The sequence below is a fragment of the Canis lupus genome, chromosome 8 (genome assembly GCF_011100685.1).
Source record: "Canis lupus familiaris isolate Mischka breed German Shepherd chromosome 8, alternate assembly UU_Cfam_GSD_1.0, whole genome shotgun sequence".
Lineage (NCBI taxonomy): Eukaryota > Metazoa > Chordata > Mammalia > Carnivora > Canidae > Canis > Canis lupus.
In genome coordinates, this window is record NC_049229.1 from 35,081,396 (window position 1) to 35,099,364 (window position 17,969).

Genomic DNA, 17,969 nt, shown 5'->3' on the forward strand with positions numbered 1-17,969 from the left:
GACGCCGAGGCCCCGGGCGCCCGCGGGGGTGGCGCCTGCCGGGTTCTGCCAACCTGGGCCGCAGTCACCAAGCGATCCTGGGGCCCGGGGCCGCGCGTCCGCCGCCCTTTCCTCCTTTGCGTTTGCATTTCTGAGCTCGGGCGGGCCCTTTCTCGCGGACCCCCGGAGGCACACTTTTGGAGGCATCTCTGCGCCTCTACACCGGCTTTGTGAGGCAGGTTCTTCTACGGTCTCCACTTTTCCAGCCAAGGAAACAGGCCAGGATGACTAAGCGATCTGCCCACGGGCAGAGAACATAATTTTGGATTTCAAGTGGAGCCCGTATAAATCTTTCCACGATGCTGCAAAATGCATCTCTGTACTCCTCTAGAACTCTCATTGTATCTGGTCTATCGGTGAGCACATTTTACCTTGAATCAGTGATTTTCCTCTGTCTTCTTATCAAATGGTGAGCTCTGGGTGGCAGGGATATTATCTATTTTTCTCTGCAGGGATATCATTTATTTCTCTCTGCATCTCCGAAATTCAGCCCAGAGCCAGGCACTGATTGAGGTTAACTATTAGTTCCCGTTTCCTCTGGCTGGCAGGAAATCACCGAAGATGATTTAACCCTCCTCTTGTAACGTTTCTACAGTTGGCAAAACTGAGGTCAGATAGTGACAATGACAATAGCTGTCATTTGTTGAATGCTAAGTTCCAGGCACCTTTTGTAGTCCTTTATAGTACCCATTTAACTTTTTAAAAATTTCTGAGGTAGGTATTATTTCCCATTTTCAAATGAGGACACTGAGCCTCAGCCCTGAATCACCACACTATATGCTGCCTTGGAGAAGACATAGCATGACAATAACAAAACTAGTTCTGGAATCCAGGTCTCCTTCCAGGGAGAGCCATAGCCTGGCCGTGGACACTCTCCGGAGTCCCCTTTTTCGCTAGATTTGGTCTATTAGTATTCAGATCTATCCCTGCTCTTCTGTGAGTTCCTCTGTGTGGCAGAGGCAGGACGCCTGGAAATGGCATTTCTCACTCTTGCTAGATGGTTTCCTAAGTTCCACCAATAGGAGGCACTGGTGGGACATTAGCCCTCCAAGACTGGTGGGACATTAGTCTCCAGGAGTGGCAGTTTCCCTAGTTTTGGTGGCTCCAGAGAAGGCCGGAGGGAGCCAGCCAGTGCCTTCAGCACTCTGCTACTGCTCAGCAGTCAGTGTGGGCATGTGGGCACAGTACAGGGTTGTACAGCTTTCTGATCCTTGGAGCCTTCTTTTCATCTCCTTTGGTTTCTATCGTTCTTGTAGAACATTCCCTGTGACCAAATTCCTCTTTTCTTGAGCTACCTAGACTGGACAACGCCCTCCCTCCCCCCAAGCCAACCTTTATACTGTTACCAGAATATTCTTTCTACTCATCATCTCATTTGGACCACATTGCTCTCCATTGTTTATGAATGAGGCCAATCCTTAAGGGGGCATCCCCACTTCCTGGATTTATTTTAGATTTTATGACTTTTTAAAAAAGGTTTTATATGTTTATTCATGAGAGACAGAGAAAGAGGCAGAGGGAGAGGGAGAAGCAGGCTCTCCGTGGAGCAGGGAGCCTAATGTGGGGCTCCATCCAAGGACTCTGGGACAATGACCTGAGCTGAAGGCAGACATTTCACCCACTGAGCCACCCAGGCACCCAGATTTTATGACTTTTTATGTCTATTTCCATTCTTTTTCCTGAACATGCTTTCTGAGGTATTTCCAGCTTCTACTTTGACTCATAGTTCCTTCCATGTGGGATGACCTTACAAAATCCAAACCATCCTTTTCAAAGGGAACTTTATTAATCCCAAGTAGAAACCTGGGCAAGTAATATGAACAAGCACTTCATAAAAGAAAAAAAAAATCCCAAGAAACATATTGAAATAACATTTAAAGAAATTAGCAAAGAAAAAATAATACATTCATTTTCCTCATCTTACTAAGATTAAAAAGAATAATAATTCAAAGTGTTGACACTGGGGGTGTGAATTTACTATACCTTGTCTGGAGGACATTTTGGAAATACAAAAAGAAGTCTTAGCATATAGTAATACTTCTAGGAATTGTTCTTTAAAAAAATCATCACAGGTGTGTCCAAGGACATGGGTATGATCTCGTTTCTTTCAGTTCTAGTTTTAATAGTAAAAACTTACAAACAGCCAAAATGGTTTATGGTGGGACACTGAGTTTAAATAACCTAAGGGACATCTGTGTTTCATATTCTAGAAAGCAGGTCACCATATGGTGAAGAGCATGGTTATAGGGTAGTTAAAATGAGTACTACCATCAACCAGATGAGGTGTCTCTTGAGCAAATTAATCTATGAATGCCCTCCAGTATCCTTGCTCTGAAGGGATGGTGGTGGTGATATTAGCTCTTAGTTCATAGAACTGTTGTAAGGACTAAGTTAAGTGAGCACTTAATTAAAAATAATGGGTAGAAATTTACACACACACATTTCCCATGAGGTTAGGTAAAAAAAAAGCAAGTAGCAAAAGACAGGTGTAATATTCAATTTTTATATATCCATATAATAAATAAATGTATATAAGTAGATCTCTATGTGCATTTGCATGGGAAGTGGCCTGGGAAGAATTGTTCACTAAAATGTTCACTGTGGTTTATCCTGGTTAATAAAATTATGGGTGTGTTAGGTAAAATAATACCTCCCTAAAATGTCCTAATCCCTGGAAACTGTGACTATGTTATGTTACATGGTAAGAGGTAATTAAAGTTGCAGATGGAATTTGGGGTTAAAATCCATAGACCTTGAGATAGGGAAAGTATTCTAGATTATGCAGATGGGTCAGTGTAATCATGAGTCCTTAGAACTAAAGAAGGGAGACAGGAGAATCAGTATCAGAGTCAGAGATTTAAAGACAGTGCCTCGTTGCCTTTAAAGATGGAGAAAGGGCCATGAGCCAAGGAATACAGATGGCTTCTAGAAAGTGAAAATGGCAAGGAAAGAGATTCTCCTCCAAAATTTCCAGAAGAAACCTAGCCTTGCTGACCCCTTGATTTTAGCCCAGTGGGACTTCTGACCACCAGAAGGGGAAGATAATTAATGTGTTGTTTAAAGCCTCTAAATTTATGATAATTTGTTATAACAGGAATAGGAAACTCTTATGTGGGTAATGTGAACTTTTTTCTTTACTGTATTTTTGTATTTAAATATTTTTCCATAACCATGTATACCTTTGTAATTAGAAAAAATAAAGCTTTTTAAAATAAAAAAATAAAGAAAATATACAAATTTAATATAGTTGAGTGTATAAAAAAGCTTTCTGAGCCTTTATTAGCTATATAGGTGCTGTTCACTGAGTCAAAAGCTACATCTCAATTCTCTTGTGCATCTTTCTTACTTTGGTAATACAGATGCATTCACGTTCCATTTAACTTTTTTAGGTTTATTTATTTATTTAGTAATCTTTACACTCAGTGTGGGGCTCCAACTCATGACCCAGAGATCAAGAGTTGCATGGTCTTCCAAGGGAGCCAGCCAGGTGACCCTGTTCCAGTTAATATTTTTAAGGCAGACTTTTGCTTAGTAGCCAGGACAACATATTTGAATTCTGTAAGCTCATGCTGAAATTGATTTTTGGCTTTAGTTGTGGTTAGCAATTGTTTCTGTTTACCTTTTGCTGCTGACAGGGCCAGGAGAACCCAACTGCTGCCTGGAGTTTGACCCCTAACTCAGGTATATATATATATATATATATATATATATATATATATATATATATATATATATATATATATATATAGTCAGACTCAGACTCATTGGTTTGCATATTGGTTGTGTACCTGCTGTGTGCTAGACATCGTGCTGAGCCCTGAAAGTATGTGTATATATATATATATATATATATTCCTGTATTAAGGCTTGTTGCAATTTCTGCAGTATCTGAGGTTTACATGGTCTTTGAGGATGATATTGCTCTTGTTGTTGCTTCTTTCCATAAATCTAGTACCTCCAAGGACAGCCCCAACTTCTGAGTTGTGTGTCTAGATCCTGGTTTAGACCTGGTCAAGGTATCATTCTTGATAGATGTGTCGAACAACTCACTTATGGAAGGTGGTTGCATGTTGCAGTGCTTTGTGTTCAGGATATGTGATGATTCAGTACTAGACTGTGCTCAAACCTCGAGAAATGAGAATTCTAGTAAACTGAGTCTCTGTCTTCCTCACTCTTGACGCTACCAGTGCCAAGTACAGGGCCTAATGTCTAGCACATGACCTTGGCTCCCCAACAGTGGTTGGTCAATAGGGTCTTTTTGTCAAATGTCCTGCCATCTTTAGAATTTGTGCTTCATCCTCAGGCTTGTTGCTTCATGGTCACAGATGGCTATCATAGCCCTAGACATCATGCACTGGTACAAATTAGGAAGAATTGGAAAGGGGAGACATGTAGAAGCCCCCTGTCCTTTCATCAGGAAGGAAATCTGCCCAGAGTACTTTTGACACACTTATTTCTCAACAGCCTGAGCTGGGTCACAAGACTACTCATGAAAGGGAGTTTAGGACAGTGAGTGTCTGGATTTCCAGCTTCTGTGGAGTTGGCAGGAAAGAAGAGTCTTCAAAATAGCTGGAGGATCACCAATGGAATGTCAGCCATGCATATGTTCTCCAGACTAATATTTATTAGCTGCAACATTAGGCCCAAACCAACTGGTTGGGTGGGCTTTTCCTATGGGTTGCAAAGAAATCAGTGAAACTTTTAGCATTGAATAGGAAGGATGTCTTGGTCCTCCTCTATATTGGTAGGTTCTCTCCTATTTAAGCCTTCTCATTGACTCTATGCCTAGGTCTCTAAGAGATTATACATTAGACAAAGATTCTCTACCCCCTTGGACTTCACATGGCTTTTAAAGTGCCTGTCTCATAGTTAGGCTATAAATCTCAGCTTCTGTGCCTCCATCACAGTCATTTGTGGCAAAGTGGCAGGAAGAACAAGTCCCCTATGTAATGTCAGATTGTTAGAGAAGCAAATAGATGGATTAGTGCCCGTGATCAAGTTATACTATGGGCAGACCACAATGGTCTTTGGAACAACTCTTGAGTAAGAGTTCTCCTTTTCAAATTTGTCTCTTGACTATTTGTTTTCATCTATAGTCAGCGATTTCTTGGGGCCAGACAGATTTTGATCAAAATACTGATCGTGTCATTTGCTAATGGTTTTAGATTAGTTTAGGTAGTTTAACCTCTTAATCTCCCTTCTTCATTTGTAAAGTGGAGTTTTACACACTGGAATTACGAAGCTTCAGCAGAATAACGATGTTCTTACCACAGACCCCATGCTATTTCCTTTCTTTTCCTTCTACTAGATGGAAAATAAAAAGCATTTCTTCTGAAATAAAAATGCTAATGTCCTTTCTGCATCCCTCACCTTCCTTAAACCTCTCAGTCATTCAACCTTTTGTGAAAATTATTGTAATTAAATCAAGTGTTGCTGTCCCAAAGGTTGGAAACTGGTTTCATTTCCAGGTTGTTTATGTTGGACAGCAGTGGCTTCCTGGAGCACTCAGTGAGGGTTCTGAGGACAAATGTTGGCATGGAGGGAAAGAAGCCTGCCAGGCACCAGAGAAAGCCATGGTCACACGTGTGCCGGCATCAGACTCATTGGTTCACGGATTAGTTGTGTACCTGCTATGTGCTGGACATTGTGCTGAGCCCTGAGAGCATACAACAGAGACCTTTAGGTGGCACCAGGGAGGGACTCTCTGAAGAATGGAGACCTGAGCCATGAGAAGGAGTGAGGCTTCTTTTGCTATTCTCTTAGTGAAGGGAAAACAGAGTTCAGAGAAAGACAAGACAAAAAGAAGAAATTGAAAGAAGAAGGGGAACAGGAGAGAGTGGAGGTAGGAATCTGGAGATGTCAGCTGCCAACCTCAAAAGATTCTCCTTTCTTTGCATTATCCCTAAAAGCTCACTTTCTCTGATCAATCCAGATCAGTTAGACTTTGTCACATACCAATACTCTCATCGGTGCTTCAACTAAACACATGGGTAAGATATGGCCCCCATTCTTCAGAAAATGGCCTTGAAATTGGGAGGAAAGGGGAAGGTTTGAAGGACAGTTCATAACCAGATGTAATTCCTGTACAGTGTAGGGGGGTACCACACCTCCAAAGCATTGTGTGCTTTTTATAAAATGTACATTTTAGAACTGCTTCCACGAGTTATGTAGTCTTTATCATAATTCTCCAGGGTGATTATTAGGATGATCCAATTTTTTCAGAAAATCACATGATGATGAGAGAGTCAGTCGTCTTGGGGATAACCTTAGCACAACGACAGAACAATCTCCTGACTCCAGGTCTGCGACACAGTCAGGTCTCCCAGAACCACCTCAAGACTACACCACCAGGGCACAGAGTTAGGGCTGGGGTGGGTCAGGATGTCAGCAAGGTCACGGAGGTGTGGCTGATAAGCATGGGGTGCATGGAGAGGAAAGGTGCATGCAGAAATTTGGGTTGTGTTTTTACCACAAAGGGCCTTGAAATCCAAACTCAGGAGTTTGGATTTGATGCTCGGGCAATGCTGCTGTGAGAATGTTGATGGAGAACAGATTAAGCTGCTCCCTGTTGGCAGCTACTTGGTGGTTCAGTTTATTTCTGCCTAAGGTAACACTTCATGGTAGGATGGAATATCATTATCAATTACAGGCATTGTAATTTTCTCAAGTGAGCATCTGCAGAGTAATCAGAAATGAAATTGGGCCTGAAACAACAATGCCAATAAAGCAAGAATGTCTTTATTATTATCTTAAGTCACTGATGCTTTAGGGGGCATCCTCATTTAGAAAGGTAGCAAGGTGGGGTGGGGCATCTGGGTGGTTCAGTTGGTTGGATGTCTGCCTTCAGCTTGGGTCATGATTTCACGGTCTTGGGATCGAGACTCCTATCAGGCTCCCTCCTTGGTGGGGAGCTTGCTTCTCCCTCTCCCTCTGCGGGCTGCTCCCCCTCCTTGTGCTCTCTCTCTCTCTCTCTCTCTCTCTCTCTCTGTGTCAAATAAACAAATAAAATCTTTTTTTAAAAAAAAGAAAGGTAGCAAGGATGATTGTTAATGCTCACTTAGCATTTCTTTTTTTTTTTTTTCACTTAGCATTTCTTATAGATATTTCCAGCACTCAAGATCTTTAAGTAGCAGTATGCTTATTTTCCTTATTTTAATCAATGTAATTATTTCCAAAAAGTGTTTTAGATACGATGATTCATCTGAAAATGATTCAGTAAAGATCACGGGAGTAGGTAAGCTCTCCATTTGACTTAAAAATCTGTCTTCTCTCTCTTTTTTGGTCTTTAGCAAATTTAGAAAATGTCAGATAACACTGGCTGACTGTTCTTTCCATATATGGATGCAGTTGAGATTTTCCAGACTCATTTGGAAAATAAAAATATAAGTAAGTCATTGCAGCTCTCAATCCCATTCCTTCCCACCCCCTCAAGGACCTTTCTCAATCAGCTCCCCCTCACCTCATGCGTTCCTCAGAACTTTTGCCTGAGCATCTTTACTGAACCCTACTGCCACCCTCCCTCTCTGCTTCCCTTCATTACCAACTTCTTAAAAAATGTGGTCTACATCTGGGCGGTCATGCATCCCTTCACTCTGAATTCTTAATTTCCTCTTCTTCATCTTCTATTGGTCTTTTCTCAAGGCCTGTTGGCACCCATCTTCTCTCCTGAAGGATTCGACACCATCACCCAGTGTCCCCCCGCCCCCATCCCTAGACATTTACTTCCTAATTGGTTCTGGCCGTTCCCTCTTCACTTCCTTCACTGGCTCCTTGTCCCTTTTCTCCTGTAAGCCATGAGGGGATGTTTCACCTGGGCTCCATCCTTGGTCTTTTCTTCATGCTCGCTAAACTCCTTTCTTGACAGAGTTGAATCTATGTGAATAACTCTCAGTATGTATCTCTTGCCCAACCTCTTCCCTAAGTCTTAGTCTTGTAGACTAAGCATTCTTGTCTGGCTGTGCTGCCACATGTCAAATTCAACGTGTTGAAAATCAGAGTCTGTTGTTGCAGGTGGTTCTCTGCCTATTGAAATTACACTGACATTGTCAGCCCATCTCAAAAGTGGTCTCATCCATAAGGTCTTCCTTGATCCCAATAATCTCAGATCTCTGAAGCACTTTGTTCAAACTTTTCATGGGTGGCAATTATCCTAGGCTGAGTGGTCTTATAGTTTTTCTGTATAATACCTCCTTAGTAAATAGCTTTGTAACCTTTCTGCCTCGATGTTCTCATCTGTAAAATGGGGCCTTCATTGTAAGGTATTCATGAGAATTAAATAAATTAATATAAAGTGTTTAAAACAATGCCAGGAACAAGATGAGCCACTCCATAAATTTACTTGTTGCTATTATCTCTATACTATGAACTCTTTAAAAAAGTGGGGACAGTATTTTACTCATTTGTGAATCTCTTATAGCACCCAACACAGCAATTCACACACAACAGATGCTTAAGATATTGTTGAAATGGATAATAAGGAAGATTCATGTATTCAGAATTTTTAAAAATATGGAATTTAAAATCTACTGCAGTTCATGATTTATTAGAAAAAAAATACTAGAAGAAATAGGCAACTTCCTCAAGGTCTCACAGCGCTTTTCTTTATCGGCATGTATGGCAAGAACTGACATTCATGGTGGCTTTAATCATCATTACTATTACAAGACCTTGAGGACATTTTGAATCACCAAATTAAATTGTATATAGTTAAAGTTTGGTTCCAGGTGAATTTCATTATATAGAATTATTAATTATTATTTTTAAAATGGTAACTCTTAAAAAATAATAAGTAAAAAAAAAAAAAAGGTAACTCTTACTTAACCATGATTTCAAAGTTAATGAGAACTCTGAACTCTCAGTTCTGCTAGATGAATGAGCTTCCGAAATTGAAGACTGAATTGTCACCATGGCTCCAACTGTTAGGATTTCTTTTTCTGTTGCAATACAGATGTGGATTCTGGTTCAGGATGAATGTGTATGTAAAATTAAGTGGTGGTATAGAGCTCTTTCAGATTTCTGGCACTTTCTTCTTTGCCTCTATTGATGCTCGAGTTGTTAGGTAATGCCTGAACTTAAGTACTTCCATCTTTAACCACAAAGGTCAAAGCAGCAAAATTGTGTGTTTAGGAAAATACTCAATCCTCTGCAGTTAATTCTTTAGACTCCCTATGTTCTTCCAATAAATGCCCATTTATGGTTCATATACTTCAGTGGGTTTTTTCCTTACTAGCAACCAAATAGTCTTGCTGAGGCAGCACTACTCCTGAGCTAGAGATCGTAGGGAGAGGGGCAGAGAAACAAGGAAAAGCAGTATGGCTCAGTAAGAGCCATGGCCTCCAGGGCAGCCCGGGTGGCTCAGAGGTTTAGCGCTGCCTTCAGCCCAGGGTGTGATCCTGGAGTCCTGGGATCCTGGATCCCTGCAGGGAGCCTGCTTCTCCCTCTGCCTATGTCTCTGCCTCTCTCTCTGTGTCTCTCATGAATAAATAAGTAAAATCGTTTTTTAAAAAAAGAGCCATGGCCTCAAAATCAGACAAAAAGAGTTCCAAGTCCTTGCTTTATCACCTACTAGTTGTGTAAACTTGTGCCAGTTATTTAAACATCTTTAGTTTTAGTTTCTTCCTTTGGACAAGAATTATGAAAATATTAATCATGTGGAATTTTTTTTCACTTGATAAATTTATTTTTATTGGTGTTCAATTTGCCAACATATAGAATAACACCCAGTGCTCATCCCATCAAGTGCCCCCCTCAGTGCCCGTCACCCAGTCACCCCTAGTTCGTTTCCCAGAGTTAGGAGTCTCTCATGTTCTGTCTCTCATGTAGAATTTTGAAACTCTGAGGATTCAAATGTTTGTAAAGAGACTAGCATAGGGTCTGACTCGATGATGCTATATTATTGCTAAAAGGTTTCATTTTAATAGCCTTAAAATAATTGGTTTAAAATAATCTATTAACTAATAAACTGGATAGCTAACATATATATATTAATCAATTGGCTAAGTACATTTAATATAACCAATTTAGAAATTAAAGAAAATTAAAAATAAGGAAAATGTTTGTAAAAATGAAAAAACGCGAATGTACTTTACCTATTAAGAAACCCTATAAGAGCAGGAGGAAATGCTCTTAGTTTAGCACTGCTCTTTCCAATGAAGGCTAAAGATCCTACCCAAATGGGGCACCCAAATGGGTTCGCACAGATAACCTAACAGAATATAATAGAGTCCCTGAAGAAAGCTCCATTTCCTTAGTTGGGAATATACTTCATGGTAGCCAGCATCTGGGTGTTCTCTCCCACTTAGGGGAAACAGAAAGCCATGGGCTACATTCTATTAAGCAAAAAGGAAGATGGGAATAATTTGCCACCAAGAGATTATAGTGTGGTAGATTTGTTTATAATCAGAGCACTTTCGAAAAAATGTATTTGGAGCATAACAAGTACTGCAGGATTTCTGGGTAATTTGATGAGTGCCATATGAGAAATCATAATACTGCCTATTTCAATTTTTAGTTATCTCAGACTGGATGCATCACATTCATTGGACAATTTGTCCAGATAAGAATTTACACGCCGAGGTGCTGTTTTGTGTTGAACCATTAATATGTGAGTATCAGAAAGAAAATACAGATAACTAGAAGTTTATGACAAGTGTACAGGCTCTGGTGTGTGTGTGTGTGTGTGTGTGTGTGTGTGTGTGTGTGTGTTGGGGAAAGCCTCATCAGACTCACTGGAAACATTTAGTTTTTAGTTTTCAAGGTTACCTTTTGAATACAGAGCCTAGAATAATTTTCTGTGATAGTTAAAAGAACAGCAAAAAGGGGGTTGCCTGTGGCGGGGGCATAGTTGGTTAATCTTCCAACTCTGGATTTCAGCTCAGGTCATAATCTCAAAGTCAGGAGATTGAGCCCTGGATTCAGCTCTGTGCTCAGTGCAGAGTCTGCTTGAGATTCTTTCTCCCTCTCCCTCTGCTCCTCCCACTCATCCTCTCTCTCTCTCTCAAATGAATAAATAAATCTTAAAAAAAAAGAACAGCAAAAAGTTCTTAATACCTGGACTTTTTCCCTGACAGTGTTGGAGGGCTGGCTGCCTCCTTTCTCTGAAAGCTTCAGTCCCATCAGAAGGCCCTCTCCACACAATGCTATTCCTTTGTTCCAGTGATTCTAAAAAGGGAACCAAGAAGGCCTGGCCTAGACCCTCTCTCTCTGCCAGCCTGGCCTGCCCTTCAGACTCACACCTGTTCTGCTTCCCTGTGTTGAGAGCACTGCCCAGTGCAGGAGTCAGGTGAGCTTGCCATTCAGACATTTTCCCCCAGGCCATAGGCTGCCTTTCCATTTTGTGTATTGTTTCCTTTGCTGAGCAGAAGGTTTTTAGTTTGATGTAGTCCCACTTGTTTGTTTTTGCTTTTGTTGCCCAAGTTTTCGGTGTCATATCCAAAAAATTGTTGTAAAGGCCAATGTCAAGGAGCTTTTCCCCAGTTTTCTTTTATGAATTTTATGGTTTCAGTCTTATGTTTAAGTCTATAGCCCATTTTGAACTAATTTTTATATATGGTATCAGGGTCCAATTTCATTGTTTTCCATATGGATATCCAGTTTTCCTGGCACCATTTATTGAAGAGAACCTCCTTTCCTCACTGCATATTCTTGGTGCCCTTGTCAATAGTTAATCATATGCTTCAATTTACTTCTGAGTGCTCTATTCTGTTCCATTGATCTATGTGTCTGTTTTTATGCCAGTACTATCCTATTTGGATTACCATAGCTTTGTAATATAATCTGAAGTCAGGACGTATCATTCCTTCAACTTTGTTCTTCTTTCTCAAGATTGCTTTGGTTAATCAGGGTCTTTCTAAAATATGAATTTTAGAATTGCTTTTTTTATTTCTGTGAAAATGCCATTGGAACTTTTATAGGATTGCAATGAATTTGTATATCATTTTATGTAGTATGGACATTTAAAAATATTAATTTAGGGCGCCTGGGTGGCTCACTGATTGAGTTTCTGCCTTTGGATCAGGTTGTGATCTCAAGGTTCTAGGATGGAGTCCTGGATCAGGCTCTTGGTAGGGAGCCTGCTTCTCCCTCTGCCTATGTCTCTGCCCTTTTCTCTGTGTTGCTCATGAATAAATACATAAATTATAATAAATAAAAATATTAATTCTTCCAATCTGTGAACATAGAATATTTTTTCATTTGTGTCTTCTTCAATTTCTTTAATCAATGTCTTATAGTTTTAAGTATATAAAGATCTATTACCTCCTTGGTTAAATTTATTCCTACGTATTTCATTCCTTTCAATGCTATCATAAGTGGGACTTTTTTTCTTGATTTCTTTTTTGGATAGATGAATAGCGGTGTAAAGAAATGCAACTGATTTTTGTACGTTGGTTTCATATCCTGAAACTTTACTGTTCTAACAGTTTTTTCTATGTGTGGAGTCTTTAGAGTTTTCTACATATAGGATCATGTCATCTGCAAATAGAGATAATTTTACTTCTTCCTTTCTGATTCGGATGCCTTTCATATCTTTTCTTGTCTGATTGCTCTTGCTAGTACTTCCAGTATTATCTGGAGTAGAAGTGGTTAGAAAAGGTATCCTCTCCTTGTATCATATCCTAGAGGAAAAGCTTTCAGTTTCCCCCATTGATCATAAGGTTAGCTGTGGGCTTTTCATAAGTGGCTTTTATTATGTTGAGAAAATTTCCTTTTATGCTTATTTTAAAGTATATTTATCATGAATGGATGTTGATTTTTATCAAATGTTTTTTCTGCCTCTGAGAAAATCATATGATTTTTTTATATTTCATTCTGTTAACGTGGTATATCACATTGATTTGTGTATGTCAAACCAAACTTGTATCCCAGGAATAAATTCCACTTGGCCATAGAATATGACCTTTTTTTTTTAAAAAAAGATTGACTTATTTATTCAACAGAGAGGGGGTGCAGAGGGAGAGAGAGAATCTTAAGCAGATTCCATGCTGAGTGCAGAGCAGGTCGAGAGGTTTGATCTCACGACTCTGAGATCATGACCTGAGCTGAAACCAAGAGTTGTACACTTAACCAACTGAGTCACTCAGGCACCTCAGAATATAATCTTTTTGATGCTATTGTTTAATTCATTTTGCTAACCTATCTTTATAATGAGGAGCATATTTCCTATTTCATTTTTTTCCGGGAGATATATATATATTTATATATATATTTATATATTTATATTTATATTTATATATTTATATTTATATTTATATTTACATATAGTTTCTTTACCATAGAATTTGTTCCCATGATGAATTAAAGCTGAGCCATTGGGGCACCTGGGTGGGTCAGTGGTTGAGTGTCTGCCTTTGGCTCAGGATGTGATCCTGGATCCTGGAATTGAGCCTTACATTAGGTTCTCTGCAGAGCCTGCTTCTCCTTCTGCCTATGTCTCTGCCTCTCTCTCTGTGTCACTTGTGAATAAATAAATAAAAATCTTTAAAAAGATTCCCTTTTGATTTCCTCTTCCACCCAGTGATTATTACAAGAGTCTATTATTTAGCTTCCCATATTTGTGAATTTTCCCATTTTCTTGTTTTAGTGATTTCTAGTTTCATTCCACTGTGATCAGAAAAGATACATGGTATAACTTGTATCTTCTTAAATTTGTTGAGACTTGTTTTGTCAGCAAACATGTGTTCTATCATGGAGAATGTTCTGTATGCACTTGAGAAGATTATTTATTCTTTGGTTGTTGGGTGAAAAGTTCTGAATGTCTGTTAGGTCTATTTGGTCTATAGAGTTGTTCAAGTCCCTTGTTTCTTTCAATCCTTCTGTCTAGATGTTCTATCATTGAGTGTGGGGTAGTGAAATCTCCTACTATTATTGTTTGCTGTCAGTTTAGACTTTCAGATATGTCAATATTTGTCTTGCATACTTAGGTAGTCTGATGTTTGATGCATATATTTTTACAATTGTTATATGTCCCCATTGGATCGACCCTTTCATCATTATATAATCACTTTCTTTGGCTCTAAATACAACTTTTGATTTAAAATCTACTTTACCGGGGATCCCTGGGTGGCGCAGCGGTTTGGCGCCTGCCTTTGGCCCAGAGCGCGATCCTGGAGACCCAGGATCGAATCCCACATTGGGCTCCCTGTGCATGGAGCTTGCTTCTCCCTCTGCCTGTGTCTCTGCCTCTCTCTCTCTCTCTCTCTCTCTGTATGACTATCATAAATAAATAAAAAAAATTAAAAAAAAATAAAAAAAATAAAAAATAAAATCTACTTTACCAATGAGTTTAATGCTTTAGTTTCTTGTGTCCCTATGTAGTGTCCTTTAATTTCTACTTGAAAAACTCTGTTGAACAACCAGGAAGAGCTCATTCCAGCAGATTTCCTTTAGAAGGAATCCTGTGGCGCAGGATATGAAACAATTCATTTCAATTTATCTGTCACAGAAAAAGTGGCCAGCCAAACTAATTCTGGACATTGAGTGTATTAAACTAAAGAAAAGCAAAAAAGAAAAAAAAATCATTTTTAGGAGCTTGAAGATGGTGCCAATATAAAGCAGTAGAGAGGCAGGTTGGAGTATGAAGGCAAATAGCCCTTTTGCCTGGATCAGCAGAGCAAGAAGTCATTACTACACTGGCTAACACCAAATCACCAATGGTGGCTCTTTAAATCCCCCACCTGCTTCTCTATACTCTGATGAAAGTGCTAGAGTTTGGGTGTTGGGAGCTGCTCTCTTCAAGGACAGTGTGGTAGTTGCTGGAATCCTGTAATAGAGAAGCAAGATCCAGCGCTCAGCCACACTCAAGGACCTTGAGTAAGGGAGGAGCAGTTCCACTTCTCAGCAGTAATTCCCTAGTGGGGAATAGGAGGAGAAACAGTTCTGGGCTCTACACAGGAGGAAAAGTCTACACAATGGCATAAGGGCTGATGTGAAGCCTGGGGTGGTGTTATGAGTTGAATTGTGTCTTGCCAAAAAAGATATGCTAAAGTCCTGAACCCCAGTACCTCAGAATATGACCTTATTTGGAAATAGGGTCTTTTACAGAGACCATCAAATTATAGTGAGGCCACGAGGGTGGGCCTTAATCCAATATGATTGCTATCCTTGTAAAAAGAGGCAATCTGGATAGAGAGGAAAGGCCACGTGAAGATACACAGGCGGCGGTGGGGTGGGGAGATGGCCATGTGCCTAGAATGAGACATCTACTAGCCAAAGAGCACTACACAGTGCTGGCAACAACCAGAAGCTAGGGGAGGTAAGGAAGGGTTCCCCTACAGCAGTCAGAGAGAATCTGGCCCTGCCAACACCTTAATTTGGGATTTCTAGGCTCTAGAATAGGGAGAGAGTAAATTTCTGTTGTGTTAAGTCATTCAGTTTTTGGCATTTTGTTAAGGCAACCCCAGGAAACTAACATAGGTGGGGAAAGAGCAGATATGTATGAACTATTCTACTTCTTTTATTCCTGAAATGATCCATAAAGCATACCACAGCTTTTGTATCTATCTACCCTCTGGTGGTTCAGCTCATCCATAGGCTGTACAAATTTTGTACTATTCACAGCTTTCAGGATCACACTCACTTTGGGTCCCTGGGAGATTCTGTTCTTGGTCCTCTTCTTACCTGTTATTTGGATCCTCATGTTGTATCCATCACCTCTAATATCATCTTGACTGATATTATGTTCCTCGTGCCCATTTGGTAAAATTCTATGTCCACACCTATAATTTCGTAAAGGCAGGAGTCTCCTCAGGAAATATTCTCCACCACTGCCAACAAATTGAATTCATCCTCAGATCCTCCTAATGAGCAGCTGCTTTTGAAAGGAATTCTGGGCCAACAGGAAGAAGGAAAACACTGCAAATGTAGATGGGGAGGAAGGTTAATTAATTCTACACAGTGACGCCATTTACAGGAAACTTGATCCTAAAGGCTGTCGATTAGAAAGCACACATGGAAAGAAAGATCCTCTTCTGTATCTAGTAACCATAAAAAAATGGTGGGCACCAAACCCAGCTTATTTATCTTCCTTCCTCACACCAGGTCTTCTGGGCTCTCTCCTGAAAAATGGTGCTGCATTATCCTGAACAGCTAGTCTTAGACAGAGCTGGGGCTAGGGTGAGGCAAGTGAGCTGCCTGGGTATGAAATTTGAGGAAGCACTAACTCAGGGGCAGCTTTGGTCTTGAAACCCAACATCTGGTCAATCATCAACTCAGGTCTCCTCTCCCTCCACATCATCTCTTAGTGGCTCCTCTGGGCACAGTGGGTCTCGGCATATTGAACTAAGAGAAAGGATGGAGGACAGGTGAGCATCTCCCTTATATTCTCACTGTAGTTGCTTTAGCAGAGGCCTAGTCATTTGTCACCCTTTTGGTGTTAGTTGTATTACTATAATCACTCGTATTCTTCTACTATCCTGCACCCTCAGTGTGTTTATGTGACTCCTTGAGATCTAAAAAATAAATTTCAAACTCCTTTGCATTCAAGTTGTCTTGACCCAGCTTTTCAGCCTCACCTGGCACTTCATCCTCACCCCAAGCACCTTGTTACCTGGTTCAGATGGTCACTCACCATTCTCTCTGTATGTGCCATGCACTTCTGTGCCTTAGCATCTTAGTTCACATTCTTTCTTTATACTGGGATGAACCACCTTCTCCATCTGGGACAAGCCATACCAGGATCTGGCTGCAAAGTTCACCTTCTCTGAGAATCCTTCTCTGTTGTTCTAATCTTGTAAGACAGCTCTTATTTCATATGCTGCCTTTTATTTAGTTAGCATTTCCACATAGCCGCCTCCCATCTCCCCCCATCTTGTCTGTTGGCACAGTGTTCAGTTGTCCTTGTGGTCATCACACCACTTTGCACAGAAGGGTACCTCCATAAGTGCTTATTGAGCCCAAGTGTGAAATGGCTCAAAGGCAGCTTTTTGTAAGTTACTGTTCCTTTTTTCTCCTGTTACTTTTATTCCTCCCACTGCCACTATTTTCATCTTCTTCTACTTCATCATTTTTGACTTTTGACCCTAACAGTGAAATGAAATAGGCAATTGGATTTTTATGAGAAGCAGCAAGCAATCCTTAGAAGATCTGTGTTGGTGGGGGCACCTGGGTGGCTCAGTGGTTGAGCATCTGTCTTTAGCTCAGATCATGATCCTGGGGTCCTGAAACTGAGTCCTGCATCAGGCTCCCTGCAGAAAGCCTGCTTCTCCCTCTTCCTATGTCTCTGCCTGTCTCTCTGTGTCTCTCATGAATAAATAAAATAAAAAAAAGAAGGTCTGTCTTGGTGATGGCAGGATGTGTCTTATTCCCAGCCCTATTCTCAGGGCTTGGCACATAGTTGGTGCTCAAGAAATAATTACCAAAAGAGTGACTTCATAGCAAATACATTGTTGCATATTATAAGAGGTTTATGGGAGGATTTCTAACACTTTCAAGTTCTTAAAAAGCAATTTAAAACATCTGCATCAATCCCACAGAGTATAGCATGAAGAGTTGTTTTCCAGTCTTATACTTTTCATTGACTTCTATCAATAACCCAAAGGAGCATATGCCAAGTTGGGGTTGCACCATGTGCTCCTGGAGACAGGAACAAAGTGAGTTCTTGTAAGGTGTAGTGGAAGGGGAGGTGGGCAGAGGAATGGGGTGACTGGGTGATGGGCACTGACGGGGGCACTTGATGGGATGAGCACTGGGTGTTATACTATATGTTGGCAAATCGAACTCCAATAAAAAAATATACAAAAAACAAAAACAAAGTGAGTTCTTGGTCTCAGGCTTCCTAGCCTGCCCTGGGAAGAATGTCTCTTAGAATTTTTGCATTTTCTGGTAATACCACAAGAAGAGAAGGAGAAGGTTTTACATTTAGTAACATTTATTTATGCATTCAGTATCAAGTACATAAGTGCAAATATCCAGAGTCCATAATTAAGTCCATTAGG

At 40.3% G+C, this 17,969-nt stretch overlaps 1 long non-coding RNA gene across 1 annotated transcript; it reads left to right on the forward strand.

The window, feature by feature from the left end:
• Positions 1 to 55: 55 nt before the first annotated feature.
• Positions 56 to 17,628, forward strand: LOC111097221. Its single transcript, XR_005362882.1, has 3 exons — positions 56 to 395; positions 10,550 to 10,642; positions 17,508 to 17,628. It is a non-coding gene; the product is annotated as an uncharacterized LOC111097221 (long non-coding RNA).
• Positions 17,629 to 17,969: the final 341 nt, after the last annotated feature.